This window comes from Podarcis gaigeae (genome assembly GCF_964106915.1).
Source record: "Podarcis gaigeae genome assembly, chromosome: 3".
Taxonomy (NCBI): domain Eukaryota; kingdom Metazoa; phylum Chordata; class Lepidosauria; order Squamata; family Lacertidae; genus Podarcis; species Podarcis gaigeae.
In genome coordinates this window covers 43040284-43054954 of record NC_139680.1, presented here as the reverse complement: position 1 = coordinate 43054954, position 14671 = coordinate 43040284, and the positions used below count along the sequence as shown (strand labels likewise).

Sequence of the window (14671 nt, the reverse complement as noted above, 5' to 3'; positions counted from 1 at the left end):
CAGGTTGCATACATGTTTAAAAACCCACTTCTCAATATATTAGTACAGTATGTGTGTTTTGCACATAATAAATCTGTTACATTTCAATTAGTCTCTTCCTTGCTTTCTCAACACCCTAAGGGTAACGGCTGGTCCTCCACATTCTGCCAATAAGGAAGCCAGAAGCATATAAGTTTTCACACATGGCTTCAAAATTTAAGATATTTTTCTTAAAACATTTTAACTGCTTATCAATATGCCTCAATAAATATCATAGGTTTTAAAAACCATTTCAACTTGCTTGGCCCCTACAGAAATGTATCTACTTTCACATTCTCTAGTCAGCGTTGCAAACCTTGTAAAAAGCAAATATTATAAATAATTATATGCTAGGATAATAACGACAGTCAACTTTTTAAAAAGATGAGTTGGTATTATAAAACAAATTTGCAGTCACCTAATGTAATTGCTGAAACACAAAGTAACACCTTCTGCTAAACCACAATAACTTAATGGGTTTTAATTTAAACCAAAGCAGCAACAGAGACAAGACTAGGATCTTTTGTTAGTTTACCAACTCTGTGTAAGTCTACACAGGCTCTCCCACTGGAAAAGATAATAGGGCCCATTGTTTAAAGAGGAAAGAACCTTCAATTACCCCTCAAGGCTTTTAGCAGCTCTTCCTGGAGCTTAGATAGCAAAATATTCCAAATATTTAAATGCAAACGTTGTATTGCTTTCTGGCTGCCTGTGCCTAGAACTGTACCGAATATTTATTACGAACACATGAATAAAAAAAAAGCCTCCTAACTCACATGAGACATGTTGCCACGCTCTGGGAAACAGTGGATCCTCTCAGCCATGTGTTTGCAAAACATATTTAGGCGTTGAAGACCAAGCAACAAACAGACACCCAACACAGGGACAGCTGGGATAAACAGCAGTGTGCCTACCACTGGCAATAATAGGGCAGGCCAATTTACATGTCAATAGAGGACTCCCCAAAGGCCCATCAGGTTCTAAAGAATTAGGGTCCAGTGGGGAAAAGCCTTTGGTCCTGGAATTAGTGTGCTGCTTAGACAGTTGTTCACAGCCCCCTCCTCTATTGTATTGCAGACCAGATGCTATTATTCCCCAGGATTACTCTATCTCTGGTTATGACCAGGAATATACAAAAAGATATACAAATGCTCTTTAAAGGGCCACATCATAATTATTCTTTTGATACTCTGCAACTTAAATCTGCAATATTTCCAAGAGCAGGACTTTGAATCTTTCAGTGAACCTTTTCTGTTCCCCAACACACACACTAACACATTCCCAAAAAATGCATTTGGATTACAAACTCTTGAATTTTACATTCTAATGGTAGCAGGGCACAGTCTCAGGTGGAAAGAGAATGTGGGTGTGTAGCAAGAGGAAACATCCCGAAGACCCTTTTGGTGGGTCTAGGGGTGAAACTGTCTATTCTGTTAAAAAACAGGTGGGGTATTTGCAACCCTTCAGGTGTTTTTGGACTACAATTCCCATCATCATAGTCCCTTGTTCATGCCGGCTAGGATGGATGGGAGCTGGAGTCCAGCAACACCTGAAGAACCGCAGGTAAAGGTAAAGGGACCTCTGACCATTAGGTCCAGTCGTGACTGACTCTGGGGTTGCGGCGCTCATCTCGCTTTATTGGCCGAGGGAGCCAGCGTACAGCTTCCAGGTCATGTAGCCAGCATGACTAAGCTGCTTCTGGCGAACCAGAGCAGCGCATGGAAACGCCGTTTACCTTCCCGCCAGAGCGGTACCTATTTATCTACTTGCAATTTGACATGCTTTCGAACTGCTAGGTTGGCAGGAGCTGGGACCGAGCAATGGGAGCTCACCCCGTCACGGGGATTCAAACCGCTGACCTTCTGATCAGCAAGTCCTAGGCTCTGTGGTTTAACCCACAGCGCCACCCTGACCTGTTTAAAAAGATGGCAGTGATGAAAAATTGGCCTTAATGCATGATGATCTTGCAACTGCCCTATTCGAGTGTTGGAAATATGGGGTGGAAACTCAACGTACTCTTAAGTGGGGTATGCATGAGTGGAATGAGATCTGCTTGCACAACAGGACTTCCTCCCCAGCCCCCTGGGTGGGATTAGAAAGAAACTAAACATCAGGGCAAAGGATCCTACCATCAGCAGGAGCAAATATAGAGAATTAATGGACCCAGGACTGAATGTACACTTGCCAATGATGTCTAAATAACACTTGCATTAGAAGTTTTAGATAACAGCACTCAGAGAGGTGGGGGAGCGTGTCACAAACATTCCAAAATCCAGTGCAGAGATGGATGGGAAATGTGTGGACATAAATGGGGAAAAGCCTGCACCAATATGCAACAGACTGACCCCCAAATTGTGAGCTGAATAAGGAAGTTGCCAGCTCACAACTTTGGTTGCATCATGAGAAGTGTGATTGTAAGGTGGTTGTGCCAACTACTCACTGTATATTATGGTACGAGCATTTCTATAAATGCTTTTTTTAAAATAAAGCCAATAAAGAATACTCTTATTTCACATCCACAGAACCCTCTTCTCATGGTTAACCTACTAACTTTCATTTCACTGAAGTTAACACAGTTGTTAACACTTGGGAAGTGACTGAGTGCTTTAGATTACAAGCTATCATATGTTGTGGAAAGTTGTTTGTTTGTTATACATTGAGATTTACTGTTACAAAGAACAAATGAGGCTTGTCTTATCAGTGCAATAAGATTGGGATTAGACTAAATGGGGTTTTGGGGTCCCCTCAAATTCTATGGTTTTATAGCCCTAAAATGGGATCTGCAAAAAAGGGTGATTACTAAAACGGTCAGATCAGTTTCTTTGTTAAGCAGACCTGGCAAGATCTGCTAAGGATCCTGTTTGTAACATATGCTAGACTAATGTTCCAGAAATGGGACAGCTAGAGATCCTTCTAGAAGAGAACATGTTTCCCTCCCCTTTAACGGGCTGGAGGTGATGTAATAAGATAGGTTTGTGTGGTTTTGTTTAGACAGCCATCTAAATTTTGGGGGGTGGGGGTGGGTCTAGAATTTTGAGCCATAAGGAAAACACATCTCCAAGATACACATCACAGATCTTCAATAGTGGGGGTTTCAAATAAAACTTGTTTTAAATGTGGATTCTGTAGGCGAGTTGGATTTGGTGGAAAAGCTATACAAATGACCACCGGTATCTGGCAAATCTTAGAAACAAGAGCTATCACTAATCAATTCAGAATGATTAAAATACAGTGGTACCTTGGGTTAAGTACTTAATTCATTCAGGAGGGCTGTTCTTAACCTGAAACTGTTCTTAACCTGAAGCACCACTTTAGCTAATGGGGCCTCCCATGGGGCCACCGGAGCACTATTTCTGTTCTCATCCTGAAGCAAAGTTCTTAACCTGAGGTACTATTTCTGGGTTAGCGGAGTCTGTAACCTGAAGCGTATGTAACCTGAAGCGTATGTAACCCGAGGTACCACTGTATATAGTTTGTTATGAGTAATGTTTTCCATGAGATGAAAATAATAAAAGACCCCAAAATGGACAGCAATCTCAATATGTGGCAGTAGAGGATAATATGTCAGAACAAATAGAAAGCAATGGGAAAAGTGCTGAATTGCATCACAAGGTTTGTTTAGCCAGCCAAATTTCAGCACTTTGCAGCCCACTGATTTGAGTGAGAGTTATGAGTGTACTCAAGTCGTTCCCACTGAAACCAATGGAGCCTGCATGACTTTGGCTAGAATGCCCATGCCCTTTGCATGCTGACCTCATTGTAAGATTGCTCTTAACAACTTCATAATTTATTATACTGGTCAACCCATGGGCTGCATGTTCCTTTAAACTAAAGCAAGGAAAATATATTTGCAAGCTTGCTTAATTGACAGATTAAGGGCTCCCTTCCATACTACTGCAGTAGACAAACAAAACTGCTTCAAAACAAATAAATCTCTATGAAGCTTTTGGCATAAATTAGCATTTATTGTTATAAACTTTGGTTGCCCACTGTACTTCCTCTTTCCCTTGCACATGTTTTTCTATGTTAACTATGTGCTGTATGCAAAACAGGCTGCAAAGAATATAAACAATATCTTTGTTGGAATCATATAATTAATACTATCAACACTTTTTCGCGCCAAATATCCTTATTTGGGTCATTACTTGAAGCATAATCAGGGCTGAAAGATACAACTCCCAGACTTCAGCCCATGTTGTAAACTTGGGGGATTATTGGGTTGTTCTTGTTTTTATTTTCATTATGTACTTCATGTTTTTATTTTGTGATTTTATGTTGTGAACTACCCTGAGATGTGGATATAGGGTGATATACAAATGTAAACAACAACAACAACAACAAATGGAGGACCATAAGACCACTACAACCAAAAAGCCTAAAATGCAGCTGGGCATGCTGTGACTACTCATGCAAAGGGTGATCTGAAAACACACACCTTATCGCTTATTATACAGTACTTTATTTTATATAGCTGGTTTTAAATTTATATTGGACTTTTCAATTATAAGCAAAATTTTCTTAAACAAATATTGATAAAACAAGCATATATTTTAAATGCAAATATCAAATTGAACAGCAAAATAAAATAAACACCACACAGTGACACATTAAAGCAGGAAAAGCTAAGTTCCCCTTATGCAAGTTTTCATTAGATAAAAATCAAGTGATTGTTCAGTAATGATTAGCACCTAAAAGTTCCTAACCCTGACCCTTAACACACAGCAAAGAAGGCACCATGTGGACCTCTTTGGGGACTGTATTCCCTTTTCCCTGAGTGACTGCCTCAACTCTGATGGTGGTGAGACATTAACATAGCAACATCTCAGTAACTGTAGCTTTAAACCTCTCCCACTTTGCTCTCCACCAGAAGACAGCTAGCGCTTGGGGGCAGATTCAAAGAGGTCATAAAGGGTCACAAGAATACTATTAACATCCACTTACACCCTGTGTCAGAAGAAGGCAGCAAAAGGGCTCAGGAATGAAGATTTAGTATCTTGGTGAAAAGATCTGGTTTTACAAGATCCTTCACAGATAATGTCCTTCATTCCAAGGCACTGTTGGCATTTTGTTCTTTGTTCCTCTGCCTCCCCTCTCCCCACACAAACACACTATTTGTATCTGGCTTCTGGAAGTAGGGGTTGTTTTTTGTTTGTTTGTTTGCAAAAGCCAGAGGAATTATAAACCTGGTCTTACTTTATCACAAATTAAGAACGCTCTTATGTAGAGAGAACCCACAAATCAGAAGCATGGGCACTGGGCAAACTGCTTTCATTCAAGTTGAGAAAGAATGGCATAAACTTGTAAGGATAAGCTAGGAAAGGGGACACAAAGTTGTAGGGAATATGCAAAACTGGGGACAGGCATTAGGGCACTTGTTTCTGTATCAGACCATTGCTCAGTCCCTGCTCCTGTCAACCCAGCGGTTTGAAAGCACGTCAAGTGCAAGTAGATAAATAGGTACCGCTCCGGCAGGAAGGTAAACGGCGTTTCTGTGCACTGCTCTGGTTCGCCAGAAGTGGCTTAGTCATGCTGGCCACATGACCCGGAAGCTGTACGCCGGCTCCCTCGGCCAATAAAGCGAGATGAGCGGCGCAACCCCAGAGTCGTCAGCAACTGTATCAGTATGAGAAGACCTCAAAATTAGCAAGACCAAAGAGGAGGGGAAGTCCCTCATTTTTAGGTCAGCATACATAGGGTGGGGTTCTGCAACAGGCTTAAATGGTTAAAATTTACAAGCAGAAGACAGCAGTATTATGCTCCAATACTACTTGTTTCACTTTCGTTGGAACATTCACAAAATTGTGCTCTACAACTCAAAGTAGGTTTCAGAAGAGGACAGTTGCCAGAAGCTAAGATTTAGAATGTAAAAGCACATTATTTTACATGAAAGAGGAAATATGTTTACTATTTACATGCTGCAAGAGTAGGTCCATTCCTTAATTTAAAATGTCTGTGTCTTTTTGATGGTGAGTAAATTTTACTCTTCTCTTAAAACAAACATAGTTTAGACCCCCAATTCTAGAACTTTTTTGTGATCACAATTATTAGAATACTTTCACAGGAAATATTCTGTACACTCAGAAAGGTCAGTTTAAAGGGAGTAGGAGGGAGGTTGTGTAGTTATTTCCGGAAACAGTTCAAACGCATGAACAATGATTGGTCTTGCTGACAGAAAAGGTTTTGAAGAATTACGCCTGCTACAAGCCTTGTGTAACACAGCTAACACAGTTAATTCCTATTGTGCCCTTCAAACAAATTCACTGAAGCTTAACCTGTCTTAACAGTAGTTTCGCTCTGCACACTCACTATTCATCATTCTTAAAATCCTCTAGATGCCAGGTATTAAAGGAAGCCCTGCAATATACGTAAATAATAATGTTGTCATTACTTATAACACATTTTTGCCACTGACAATTTTAGCAGAAAGGAAATCAACAAACTACAAGAGTTCAAGCTTCCCTGTGACGTAACTACCTTGTAATTCAGTCATTAAATAACGACACACAAAACTTCATTCTAGAAAGTTATCAAAGTACTGTACTGTACAACATAACACACTGAACCGACAGTAACTGCAAATTTATGCTTGTTTTCAGAATCCTCTAATGGAAGCATACAAAAAAAAAGTTCTATAAAGTTTAAAATACAGAAAAAGCACTGCAAACAGTGTTCGAAACTCCCATCATTCTAGGTGCATTTTGCAACAGGGAATTTCATTAGGGCGAGCAGTTTCTGAGCTCTGGGCGCAGTACTGCACCTAAGATTTCAGATTAAAACTGCAGAGTGGAAGGAAAGGAGGACCTTTTTCTGCCTTCCCACTTCCAGCTACGCTCTGAAGACTGGAGAAGAGACCTTCTTAAGAATATTAGGGGGTTGGGCACGAGAAGGACTAGACCATGTGAAAAGTAAACATAATATTTTAGCTGCAGTTCATTCATTTTCAGCTTTGTATTCATTATACAAAAGTGCGCCTAGACATTCTGTTGTTGTGCCCATAACCTATGTTTAAGGTGACAATTATCTCCTAGCTTTCATAACTCAGTTTCTAACACTGACTGTAAAGTGGGGAAGAGAACAGTATCAACTCTCTTCACCAGGCCTGTAACACTTTAATACAGTAAAACCTTTGTTTTGTATCTTACATACGTAAGGCAAAACCTAAGGTCGGATGGCATTCTGAGCTTTAATTCTGAGGATTGAGGATCAAGCATCTATATGATATATTTTATTGCAGGAAGCATGATAACTCAGGGACAAACAGAATTTAGGAAACAAACACGGGCATTGCTTGTCATGAGCATTACATTACTACCAACCAACCTACCTACTTCAGAGAATAGCATTTTCTTTCCCATACATTAAATTCAATCCTTGCATACTTAGTTTATGCAAATAACAATGAAATGTGCAGAAATGTTGAGTGTAAAAATATCTTGCATCCTTCAGTTTATTTCATCTTGTTTTAAAACTAGATCCCTTACACCGCCAGTTGCTTATCATCATCATCAACAACAACACATACAAAGAGTCCCCCCTTTACAACGAAGCAGAATGACAATGTGACAATTTTGAAAGAGAAGAATGCTTTATTTTCAATGCCCTATTAGCACAAATGAAGAAATGGGCAACGGAGTGTGGGATTATATCAACTAAAGGAAGAATAATTAGATTACAGTCTGCTATTTTGAAAAGAAACAAATGCTGACTTTCTAAGTGGGCACATCAAACCTTCCAATGTGTCTTGCTATTGATGGACCTGGGATAGAAATAACTATGCAGAAACTATAATACATGCCAAAAACTCAAGAATTTAATTATGCTCTTCTGCTATCTGCATGGGACAAATTGGTGTCGGTCTCAATGCAGAGGGTGGGGGATTTGACACAAATTTGGCACTCCATAGGAACACATCTAGAGATGTATGCAAATCAGCCTACAGATGTTAGGTAAAATTCAACTGATTATACATATACACCGAATGTATTAATTCTAAGGTGGCATGATTACTGCTCTCATCAGGTGAGGGAGGCATGAGAAATTATTAATTACTGGTATTAAAACAGTACAACATATCATCAGAGATCTACAACCTCTCCTGGACAATGACAGTTCTCTTTCTCAAGCTCTGGGAGGAAGACCTTTCATTGCCTACAGACAGCCACCCAGTCTTAAACAACTCCTAACCCACAATAATACTACAACCAGACCTAACACGGACACTGGCACCAGAGCCTGCAATAAACCCAGATGCCAACTTTGCTGCCACATACACCCGGACAACACCATTACTGGCCCCAACAACATCACACATACCATCTCGGGACTATTTAATTGCTCATCGTCTAACATTGTGTATGCCATCAAATGCCAACAGTGTCCTTCAGCTCTCTATATTGGACAAACAGGCCAGACCTTACGCCAAAGAATAAACGGACATAAATCGGACATCAGGAATCACAAGACAGAGAAACCAGTAGGAGAACACTTCAATCTCCCAGGACATTCTATACAAGATCTCAAAGTAGCTGTTTTACTACAAAGGAATTTCAGAAATAGACTGGAAAGAGAAGCTGCTGAATTACAACTTATCACCAAACTTAAAACCATGGAGAAACCTGGCCTGAACAAAGACCTTGGATTCTTATCTCATTATACATGACAAAGCCATTTTTCACCTTTTCACCCCTTGCTTCTCCCTGTAAGACCTATTGCAGTAGTTAAGAGTCGTCAACAGGCTCATCACAGCTATCTGCCAACCACCCATTCCCACCACCCTTCTGAGTAATACCCCTCCCCACCTTCTCACTATATAGAAGGGTCTGGAAACTTCTGTTTCAGTGTATCTGAAGAAGTGTGCATGCACACGAAAGCTCATACCAAGAACTGACTTAGTTGGTCTTTAAGGTGCTACTGGAAGGAATTTTTGTTTTGTTTTGGTATTATGCTATGCATAATAGCAGTTTGCTACTTCCTTTTGACTGTCACAATTTTTAAAAAAACTAAAAACAATAGATGCATTGAACAGATATTTTGATAGATCATCATTAACTCAAGCATTAAAAGAGAGTAAGAAACATTTTAAAGAATTAAACAGATAACAACTAAGAAACAGATTCTAGCACCAAGATTTGCGTTCCTTTTCAAGTCGCAACTCATCCTAGGTTTAAATTTTGCCTCAAGGGGATGCCAATAATACAAGAGACACAATACTAGTAATCTAATATGGATGTTTTTGGTACAAAAACAGAGGCCTGAAATGTAAGTTAGTGCCACACATTCTCCTCCTCTTTTTTGCAATCCACCCCTGCTATATGTTTCACTGCATATGAAAGTAACTTGAGTGTTCAGTCCCGTACTGAATTATGGCATGACTTCTGTGCACCTAAGTAATAAATCTACAAATGGTATATCTTGTACAAGCATATAATCACATTAGCTAGGACACCGTTTTTCTATCACTCTTTATGTTCTGTTTCGAGCTGAGTGCTTCAAGAATATGCTATCGTTTTTTATAGATTTAGATGTTCTACATCTACCTGAATATTCATCAAGCTTTGTACTTTGTGTTACTTTAATACTCAACACAAAGCTTAAAAGATAGAGGACTAAGCCCAGCCCTGTTCTAAAGTGCCTGAAGCAAACTGCAACTCATCTCTTCAATAAGAAGATGACAGGCACTGTTTTGGAATGCATAGATAACTGCATTTTAGAGGTAGGAGATCCTGCCCTCTTGACTAGGCTGCTACGTGCTTCACGGCAGGCAGTGGAGAAGATCAGGACTTTCTGAATTTGCAGGTAATGGTCACCAACCATACATAATCATGGAGAAAACTTGCATTGAAAGTTAAGTTGCACAAAGAAAGCCATCACTGCCAAAGCAGAGGCTGATTCAACACACATTTGTTAAAGTTTATGGGAATACGTTCGGTGTGGCTGTGAAAATATTCCGCCAATATTGAACAGGGGGATGGGGGGGGATGATTGTTAAAACATCTGGTGTATGAAATGGATATATGCAGAGCTGTTGTGGCACAGCTGCAAGACAGGGACTGGCCATGCTAACTATTGCGCTTAGTTGCAATTTCCAATTCATAAAAGAAAGGAAGCTTTATTCTTTATACAGCTATGGAAACAGATAATATCTGGTCATATTTTAATACACTGTATTTGCAAGGTGTTATACTTTGCAAATGGAATACTGAAATGCACACAAATCAGCATTAACTATTCAAACAGTAACTTTCTGCCAAAGCTTCCACTTCCTTATAGGAAGTCTCCCACCCAACAGTTAATTTTATTTTCTCGTAACTGTCTTTGGCCAACACAGTCAATCACTAAAATTACACAATTACCCAAGTGTGTTATATACGTATAAAAACACCATAAAATATAGGTAACAGCTTACTATATTTAACAACCACTATAGCTTATTTTGAAGGGACGTGGGTGGCACTGTGGGTTAAACCACAGAGCATAGGGCTTGCTGATCAGAAGGTCGGCGGTTCGAATCTCCGCGACGGGGTGAGCTCCCATTGCGCGGTCCCTATTCCTGCCAACCTAGCAGTTCGAAAGCACGAAGTGCAAGTGGATAAATAGGTACCGCTCCGGCGTTTCCATGCGCTGCTCTGGTTCGCCAGAAGCTGCTTAGTCATGCAGGCCACATGACCCGGAAGCTGTACGCCGGCTCCCTTGGCCAATAAAACGAGATGAGCGCCGCAACCCCAGAGTCACCTGTGACTGGACCTAACGGTCAGGAGTCCCTTTCCCTTTACATAGCTTGTTTTAAAATACTTTAATCCCATTTTTCTGCATATGTAAAAGCATAAAAGTAGCGTTTTAATTCAGTGTTTGCAATAAATTTGCAAAGTGTGTTGTAAAAGACCCAAATTATAATAATAAACTTGCTCAATGCAAGTTTTTGTTTAACAGATTCTGTCTTCATTCTTACTTGTCTCTAATGAGAACTGGTTGTGACAAGTCTACCTATAATTGGAATGAATGCAGGTTTTTTAAAAAGTATTTAAAATAAAAGAGAGAGACTGTTGGTGAATAGCATATGGTTAATTTCACAATTAAGAAACCTTCATAAACTTCCAAAAATGTAGATTATTTGATCCCAGTGCATTTATACATGGGGGGCAGAAGGGAAACCACATGTGAGGCAGTCAACGCCTGACAACTTACATTTGGGATACAGTGGTGCCCCGCAAGACGAATGCCTCGCAAGACGAAAAACCCGCAAGACGAAAGGGTTTTCCGTTTTTTGAGGCACTTCGCAAGACGAATTTCCCTATGGGCTTGCTTCGCAAGAAGAAAGCCCATAGGGAAATCTCCGGGGACCTCTTTTAAATGCTGGCGGTGGGGAGCAAAGCCTTCCCCCCCTCCGGCCTTCAGAAGAGGTCCAGGAAGGCCGGCGGGGGCCGAAAGGCTTTGCTCCCCACCGCCAGCATTTTAAAAGCAGTCCAGGATAGCAGGGAAGCACTTCCCGCTATCCTGGACGGCTTTTGAAGGCAGGCAGGGGGAGCAAAGACTTTTGCTCCCCCGCCGGCCTTCAGAAGAGGTCCAGGACCTCTTCTGAAGGCGGGCGGGGGGTGAAAGTCTTTGCTTCCCCCTGCCTGCCTTCCCGGGAGAGCGGAGAAACGCAGCGTGTTTCTCCTCTGTCCCGGACTGCTTTTGAAGGGGGGGAGCAAAGACTTTCCGCTCTCCCGGGAAGGCAGGCACGGGGGAGCAAAGACCTTTGCCCCCCGCCCGCCTTCAGAAGAGGTCCTGGACCTCTTCTGAAGGCGGGCGGGGGGCGAAAGTCTTTGCTCCCCCGTGCCTGCCTTCTCGGGAGAGCGGACGGCTTTTGAAGGCAGGTGGAGGGGAGCAAAGACTTTTGCCCCCCGCCCGCCTACAGAAGAGTTCCAGGACCTCCACTGAAGTCCTCCACTGTCCCGGGGCGATTTTTAAATGCTGCCGCCCGCCAGCATTTTAAAATGCTGTCCCGGGGTTTTTTAAAATGCTGGGGGTAGGAAGAAAAGCCCTTGTCCCCCCCCCTCAGCCTTCAGAAGAGGTCGGGGGACAGACTGTCCCAGACCTGGTCTGAAGGCGGTTTCCATAGGAACGCATTAATTGATTTTTAATGCATTCCTATGGGAAACCGTGCTTCGCAAGACGAAAAACTCGCAAGACGAAAAAACTTGCGGAACGAATTAATTTCGTCTTGCGAGGCACCACTGTACACATCATAATACCCTCCACTGAAGCACCTATTGTTTAGAGAAAGTATCGTATTTTTCACCCTATAGGACGCACTTTTTCCCCTCCAAAAATGAAGGGGAAATGTGTGTGCGTCCTATGGGGCGAATGCAGGCTTTCGCTGAAGCCTGGAGAACGAGAGGGGTCGGTGCGCAACGACCCCTCTCGCTCTCCAGGCTTCAGGAGAGCCGCAGTGCCAGCCCCACAAGGTCGGGGGACAGCGGGGAGGTGGAACGCCGCCATCCCGCTGTCTCCCGATGTAGTTTGGAGGCTGACGGCGGGGAGACACGTGCTTCTCCTCACCGCCAGCCCCGCAAGCTCCGGGGACAGCTGGGAGGTGCAGCGCGTCTTCCCGCTGTCCCCGGACCTGGTCTGCAGGCGGGCGGCGGGGAGAAGAGCGCTTCTCCCCGCTGCCGACCCTACAAGCGCCTGGGGGGGGAATAAATTTTTGGTGCGTCCTATGGGCCGGTGCGTCCTATGGGGCAAAAAATACGGTATGTAATATGAGATGTGTTTTCTTCTTAAATAAATCAAGGTGACGGGATTCTGGAAATGAGAGGTGTTGACAGCAGGGCTTACCATGAGGCAAGTAGGGGTAGCAGACTTGGAGTGCCATTAATTAGTGAGAGACAAGAGAGAGGTGACTATTGCGTGGGCAGAATCCACCAGGAAAAGTCCCTTCACAAATCGCACTGAAATGACCATGAGCTGAATATCTTGCACATGCACAGCTCCCATTTATTTCAATGAGGCTTCCAGGAGAATTACTCCTACGGTGGCCATTTAGATTTTCCACATCAAGTTTGGAAGCCGGGCTCAGGAGCCAAATGCAGCCACCCAGGCCTCTCTTCCTGGGCTGTGTCCCCTCAGCCACAACCCTCACTAGCTTTTGCTTTGGGTTCTCAAGTGCTTCTGTCTGGCTAGAATGAGTCCTTGGGCTGTAATTAAATTAATCCTGGTTGGATGGGGGGAATGAAGAAGAGAGAAAGTAGAACCTGTAACTTTTGCATGTGTTTAACTACAGTGCAAAGGTAAGAGACACATTTATTGACCCACTCCCGTTTGCTTCTGCCCCCCCCCCCCGCTGTAAATTGAGTCTCCTAATCTCAGGTGTGACCTGGGCCAGCTGTTGCTGCTTCTCTGATTGGTAAGGAGAAGGCGGCGGCACTCTGGCTATGCTTAGACTCCCGTCTGGCTTTTTTCTTTCTTTGTTTTTTTCTCGCCTTCCTACATAAGCCAGGGTGTGCATTGGTATATCCAGGCAGTGTTATGGTTTAACGCTGGCTCAGACCTGAGCCCTGGAAGGTTCTGAGATTAGGAGGAGGGGCGAGAGAGGAAGAGGCAACACTTGCAGTGGCCAAACAATCACAGAAACCGGAGCTGGGGGTGGGGAGAAATAGAGAGAGAAACAGAGGAGTTCCTTACAGATAGCTCTTGTTTTCATAGATTTCCCCCTCCTTCTGCTTGTTTACAAAATGTAGACACGGTGCAAGAGAAGGAGATTTGGCTGCAGAACCCTGTCTTGTATGCAGGGATAACCCTCCCCTCCCCGCTCAATGCAATGCATATATGTATATTTTAAATACCTACCTTTTCTCTTCTCTCCCAGGGCGCCCTGCTACGCACATCCCAGCTCGGCGGACGAACAAACCGTGCAAAACGATGGGCTTGTAGGAAGCGGGGAGGTGGGGGAATTTCTGCCGCTCCAGCTGCCCCTCGTAGGAGCGCTAGGCTTGGTCCTCCCTTGCTCCACCCTCGTGAAAAGGGTTTGCAAAGTTACTACGAAATCCTGCTCCAATGCACGCCGCAGGTAACTTTGCTCTCCGGCGTGGGGCGGGGGAGGCTTCTGCGTTCACCATCCGCTCCGGCATTGCCATCTAGCGGCCGTACCTGGAAACAGCCCAAAGTGAAAAAGATCTGCTGCTCAGAGAGCGGAGTCAAGAGGTCGAGATGGGCGTTGGTGAGCGACATCTAGCGGCCACGGTCCGGAATTCGTCTGACCCTCCTTGACTCGCGTGTCCTAATTTTTTTCATCACAATATATGTCCCATGGAACGCCGTGAGACTTGCTTCTCAGTAAAATAAAAAAAAAAAAAATCACGCTTAGGATCTGGCGGTTGACTTTCTGTGTAGGAAAACAGATGTGGCAAAAGGAGCAGCACAAATTTAAGGGGAAAAAAAGAAATCACTCAGTGATTGCCTTGAATATGCAAAAAATGCTTACACAGGTCAAACACCACTCTCCCCACCACCACTTCTGCTGCCACCGGAACACACAGACGGTGTTCCGCTCACCCCAAAACTGGGTGAAAGTAAAGGCATCCTGCAAGGTGTTGTGGCTCATCTTCTCCATCCCAGGAAGCATTCCAGTGAGAGGGTGCATTCTGGTGGTGGCAGAAGTGGTGGGCTGCATCAG

At 43.1% G+C, this 14671-nt stretch overlaps 1 protein-coding gene across 10 annotated transcripts in view; it reads right to left on the bottom strand.

The window, feature by feature from the left end:
• Window positions 1-14185, bottom strand: part of ANKRD6 (ankyrin repeat domain 6) — a 71939-nt gene extending 57754 nt beyond the window's left edge. For 2 of the 10 annotated variants that reach the window (XM_083730179.1, XM_083730187.1), the window contains exon 1: window positions 13846-14185. The gene's annotated coding sequence lies outside the window, so the exon portion shown is untranslated. Of the gene's footprint in view, window positions 1-794; window positions 898-13845 lie in introns of those variants that run through there. The other 8 variants (XM_083730186.1, XM_083730188.1, XM_083730189.1 and 5 more) reach the window with 8 other exon arrangements.
• Between the last annotated feature and the right edge of the window lie 486 nt (window positions 14186-14671).